Source organism: Adiantum capillus-veneris, chromosome 5 (assembly GCF_014529385.1).
Source record: "Adiantum capillus-veneris isolate H3 chromosome 5, ASM1452938v2, whole genome shotgun sequence".
NCBI classification, from domain to species: Eukaryota; Viridiplantae; Streptophyta; class Polypodiopsida; order Polypodiales; family Pteridaceae; genus Adiantum; species Adiantum capillus-veneris.
Window position 1 is genome coordinate 288,295 of NC_140935.1, and position 6,238 is coordinate 294,532.

The following is a 6,238-nucleotide window of genomic DNA, read 5'->3' on the forward strand; positions in this document are numbered from 1 at the left end:
CGTCGAATAAATCTTTAAGGCCTTTTGGGATAGTTTCCTACAACGTTAAAATTCTCTTCTTCTTCTTCTTCTTCTTCTTCTTCTTCTTCTTCTTCTCTCTCTCTCTCTCTCTCTCTCTCTCTCTCTCTCTCTCTCTCTCTCTCTCTCAGGCAGAGCTTCTAGAGCCCATCCCAAAAGGGATATTTGCATTACAAGCCGAACTTCTGGCGTGCCAAGCAATCGATGCATGAGGAAGCTTGACTGTTGAGTAAAAGTTCCTTCTTTTCTGCCATTGTCGAGCCTAGGGCTTTCGAAGAGATCAAAGAAGAAAGCCGTAGAAATGCGCAAGTAGGACACCAGCAACGCTTCAATAAAATCGTGTGTGCACACTCAAAAGCGGCTTCAAAAGCCAAAAGACAAGCCGCCGTTTGTGTGTATAGAGTGGTGCAACGGTACTGTGCTCGAGAGTGACACACATACAAAAGGGGCCTCGTAAGTTAACCAAACTGCAAGAAGGAAAATGTTTTGAAACTAACCTTTTCTTCTGCTCGGGTCAAAGTTCTCCAAGTCCATGAGCTCCACCCGAACTCTTAGAGAGTGGATGGTCTTGGATTTCTCGTGGATGGTGGCCTCGTGCATGGCAATGGTTTCCCCTTGCTTCTCCACCCTGATTTGCAAGCCTGAATCCGTGCACTCAAGTCCGACAAAGAGAAGGACTGTGTGGACAAGTCATGAACGAGGAAGGTGGAAGGCGGGGAAGGAGATTGATTGACGTCCATCTCCAGCAAAGGCCACTTTGATATCTTGTAGATCGGATCATCTTCACCCTCACGTCTACCCCTTCGAATGTCTGCCCTGCTTCTCTTCCCAAAAACCCCATTAACCACAATAGCTTCATCCCGCACGAGCTCGGCCATCGGCAGTAAACTGTTGGAAGTATACCTCACGTGTTCTAAATCTTATAGTGTGGGATCTTATAGTGTGGGCACCACAAATGTATGAAATTCATCTCCCTTATGAAATTCGAGTAAAGTGTATTGGCACCGATTTTTCATTTATGTCCCTTATGCTACCATGTGTAGCTGATAAATTTTCATTTTCATTTTCTTTAATTGGCCCCCTTACCTTAGTCCTCGGAGGCCAAATATAACAATTGTAAGCAACATGTACATGTGAGAGAGAAAGGTTTCTCCTTCTCACCACTCCGCAGTGGCCCTCCACTCTCCACTCCTACTCTTTCATCTTGTTTCCTCTGTTTAATAAAGCTAGGACAAAGTAGCACAAAAATTTGGGATACCGTAGGTTGGTTCCATAGGAAATTGCTTTCTAGTAACAAGATCGAGAGCATCTATGAATGTTTCACTACTATGTGGAGAGTGGTCCACTCACTTGAGATAGAATGTGTGTATGTGTATGTGTGTGTGTGTCTCAAAGATCTTGCACTGAAAATGTGTGCACACGTTTTCACTTTACACAAAAGGGCTTGTTTGGCTTATTTGCTTGGGTAGATTGGGTCCTTGGGAGTTGCTAGCACTCTTATTTATTTTGCATTTGTGTATGGTGTCTTTTATTTGTCCTTTAGATCACTTCTCAGCTCTTAGGTGAGTATACGATTGTTTAGTTGTTGTAGTCGATGTCTCGCACACTAGTTATTCATGTCCCTTTGGCTATCTCTTGACACTTGCACAAGTGCTTCCATGCACTAATGGGTCAGGTACATCCTCTATTGACATTATGTCACGGAGTTCTCGCTAGAGTACACCTTTCATCGGGCGAGCCACAAACAGTTACCAAAAATCATTGTAAGCCCATTGTTGCGATGAGAGGGACAATCAAAGGGCCTTAAAGAGCCCCTTTTAGAGTCCAAATTTTTCCTAACGTTTTTATTGATGAGCACTAAAGTAAGAAAATGCATCCTATATATAACCTAATTTTGTTAATGCAAAAGGCACTAATGTAGCATTAAGATACCACTTAATCAAACCACAAAAGTTCGCTACTCCGTCAACCCCCCGCAGCCTGCCGCTCTCCACGTGGACCCTCGTCCCATTCAATCGTTGCCGCCACCTGGCTTCAGCACGACCACCCACTTCTCCTTCACACCTGCTTACGTGCTGCTATCATCTACTACCTGCCAAGCAAAAGGATCTTGCAAGATTCGTGGCAAAAAATAATTTGCACCACAAGGATCTTGCAAGATTCGTGGCAAAAAATCATTTGCACCACCTACTGATAGGATGTACTTACAAGGTGAAGAGCTATGACAATACGATTTGTAGTACTTTGTAGCACAATTCTTTGTTTGATTTTTAGGTTTCCTCTTATGTATATTAACATCATATGTAAGTGACAATGGTTTGTTGGACACTTTGAGTGTGCAAATGTCTCATGTGGATGTATAGGTCATCATACATGTGCCTTCTTGTTCGTTGATCAATGCAGTAGTCTAGCAAGAACTTCAAGAATGTTGGAGCAAAGTCAAATGCTCCAGAAGCTTCCACAAACATAGAGGAATTCCCCTTTAAGCTAACCAAATCCCTAAATTTTTGTGTCCGCCCATGGGAATCCTGATGGTCTTAGTAGTTTGTCTATCAAATTAAGAGTGTTTGTAATAAGAGTCAGGGCTTCTAAAGCTTCCAAACTATAAAGACCTAATTGAAGTTGGAGTCAGTTAAATTTGGGTGGCATCATCGAAAAACACTATATAAGTGAATTTTTAGCCTATTTTGGTTACTATTTGCAGATACAGCCATCAAACCACTCCATTAGACCATGGAAGATCTGATAAAAAGTAAAGTCTATCAACGGACCCCCTAGAGGAGTTCGGTGCTGTCTGGCCTAGCTAAGAGCCATGATGTTAAAATACCAGCTAAAAGCTTTTGAAGTTGTATAAATGCCACCTAGATATACTTAGATTTTGAGGTTTTCCAAGGTAGCACTTTCCAACCCCTAGTATACTAGATATGAATGTTCCACAGAGCGTATAAAACTAGCAGACCTATCACATTGTCAAAGTTCCTGCACGTTGAAAATGTTTGTGCATGTTTTCACTTTACACTTAAGGGCTTGTTTGGCTTATTTGCTTGGGTAGATTGGGTCCTAGAAGTTACTAGCACACTTATTTAGTTAGCACATGAGCATGGTGATCCTAGATCACTTCTCAGCTCATTAGTGAGTAGTAGACGATTGTTTAGTCGTAGTCAATACCTTGCATATTAGCTTACCTTGTCCCTTTGGTTGTCTTTTCACACTTGCACACATGCTTCCACACACTAGCTAGGTCATCTATGTCCTATGTTGACATTATGTCTTGGAGCTCTCACTAGATTACAACTTTCGTTGGGCGAGCTGCAAAAAAATTAAAAACAAACACATATTATTGATAGGATGTACTTACAAGGTGAATAGCTATGACAATATGATTTGTGGCATTTTATACCACAATTATTTGTTTTATTTTTAGGCTTTTTCTTGCGTATATTCATTAACATCACATGTGTACGACAATGGTTTGTTGGACACTTTGAGTTTGCAAACATCTCATGCGGATGCATAGGCCCTCATACATGTGCATTCTTGCTCGCCGCCACAAGTGTTATAGTCTAGCAAGAACTCCAAGAATGTTGGAGCAAAACCAGATGCCCCGTAAGGTTTCACAGCACAGAGGAAGTCCCCCTTAAAAGTTAGAAAATTTTCTAAATTTCAATGTTTGCCCACGAGAATCACGATGGTCCCAGTAGTTTGTATGTCGAATTTTGAGTGTTCGTAACAAGAGTCATTGCTTCTAAAGTTGGGCCAAACTGTAAAGACCTATTTTAAGTTTGAGTCAGGCAAGTCTGGGTGGCATCTTCAACACTATAAAAGAGATTTTAAGCCTATTTTAGCTACGTTTTGAACGAAGAAGAAGATAATTCGTCCTCGCTCAAGAGTACTCAAGTTGATTGTTCTCGCCTTGAGTACCAAAATTGCGAACCATTTGATTGAGGTTCTTCCTTGTGTTATGCTCATTCATTCTATGGTGATTTTATTGATTAATAAATAAGAGAAATCATTAGAGGAAATTTTAGTATTGTCTTGATATTTAGAGATTTATTTAAGGGTAGAAGGCAACTGAGGTTTGTTAAGGTTGATAGTATTGCTCTAGAGACTATGCCCTACGTGTAGACTATACATTGTGGTGGTTTAATCCATGTTTGTACCGCTTGTTAGATTCGGCTTGTGAGTCACATGTGAGTTTGGATTAACCATGACCATTTGTGTTGTTTCGAGCTTAGTTCTTAGGATGTGTCCATGCCTAGAGTAGCATGCTAGGTGTCTTAGATTTGCCTACCCACCCTCTTTGATCATTAGTTAGTAGATTGACATATAGGTGCCTTGTAGCTCGTACTTAGTTTTGTGGATAGGGCACCTCTGGTAGTCACTTCACACATGCACTAGCTGGATCAATTGTGTCCTCATAGACCTTTTTTGTTTAGGAATATATAGACATTTACATCACATGTATATGAAAAATGGTTTGTTGCACATTTCGAGTGTTCAAATGTCTCATGTGGATGCATAGGCCATCATAATCATGTGTCTTCTTGTTCCACTTTTGAGCTCCCATTTGCTTTTGAGCTTGCTATTTTCCTTTTAATTTTGTTACTATCGTTGCCCCACGACAACAACAATACCCAACATTTATTGTGGTGCAGGGCCTCAATTTTTATCGAAAAAAATAGTACACCATGAGATTCCTCATATTTTATGTGATTCTATTTTGTAAGGTGAAAGCTCTACCAAGAATCATGAGCAAGTTGTTATCTCACAAGACAAAATCTTCTAAATTACAAGGAGTCTAATGGTGTGCTGAATGTTTGTAGAAAGCTCTTAAAGATTACATTCTAGTTGTATACAAGCACAAAATCTAGAGTTGGTTACTATTTGTAGATAAAGCCATCATGACACCCCACTAGAGCGTGAAAGATCTACTAAAAATTAAATTCTATTAACGCGACCTACTAGCCGAACTTTTGGCGTGCCAAGCAATCGACGCATGAGGAAGCTTGACTGTTGAGTAAAAGTTCCTTCTTTTCTGCCATTGTTGAGCCTAGGGCTTGCGAAGAGATTGAAGAAGAAAGCCGTAGAAATGCGCAAGTAGGACGCAAGCAACGCTTCAATAAAATCGTGTGTGCACACTCAAAAGCGGCTTCAAAAGCCAAAAGACAAGCCGCCATTTGTGTGTATAGAGGGGTGCAACGGTACTGTGCTCGAGAGTGACACACATACAAAAGGGGCCTCGTAAGTTAACCAAACTGCAAGAAGGAAAATGTTTTAAAACTAGCCTTTTCTTCTGCTCGGGTCAAACTTCTCCAAGTCCATGAGCTCCACCCGAACTCTTAGAGAGTGGATGGTCTTGGATTTCTCGTGGATGGTGGCCTCATGCTTGGCAGTGGTTTCCCCCTACTTCTGCACCCTGATTTCCAAGCCTGAAATCCATGCACTCAAGTCCGACAAAGAGAAGGACTGTGTGGACAGGTCATGAACGAGGAAGGTGGAAGGCGGGGAAGGAGATTGATTGACATCCATCTCCAGCAAAGGCCGCTTCGATATCTTGTAGATCGGATCATCTTCACCCTCATGTCTACCCCTTCGAATGTCTGCCCTGCTTCTCTTCCCAAAAACCCCATGAACCACAACAGCTTCATCCCGCACGAGCTCGGCCATCAGCAACTGTCGGAAGTATACCTCACGCGTTCTGAATCTTATAGTGTAGGCACCACAAATGTATGAAATTCATCTCCCTTATGAAATTCGAGTAAAGTGTATTGGCACCGATTTTTCATTTATGTCCCTTATGCTACCATGTGTAGCTGATAAATTTTCATTTTCATTTTCTTTAATTGGCCCCCTTACCTTAGTTCTCGGAGGCCAAATATAACAATTGTAAGCAACATGTACATGTGAGAGAGAAAGGTTTCACTACAAGAGGTTGTGTGCTCTTGTGACGCTGTTAGCGACGAAAATACACTCGGTTTTTATAACCCCCGGCGTCGCTAAAACCGTCACTACGAGCGTCGCTACAGGAGCGTCGCTATAGGCGTCGCTATATGCGTCGCTATAAGCATCACTATATAGAGACGCTCATAGCGATGTTTACACAGAAGACTATAGCGACGCTCATAGCGACGCTACAGAGCCATAAATAGCGACGGTTATAGCGACGCCCGAGAGAATTTTTTTTTGGTGACAGGGCATTGAATGCCCTGCCACCCATCAA

General features: G+C 41.8%; 1 pseudogene; it reads right to left on the bottom strand.

Moving 5' to 3' along the window:
- Positions 1–510: 510 nt before the first annotated feature.
- On the bottom strand, positions 511–896 carry LOC147456760 (uncharacterized; annotated as a pseudogene).
- Between the last annotated feature and the right edge of the window lie 5,342 nt (positions 897–6,238).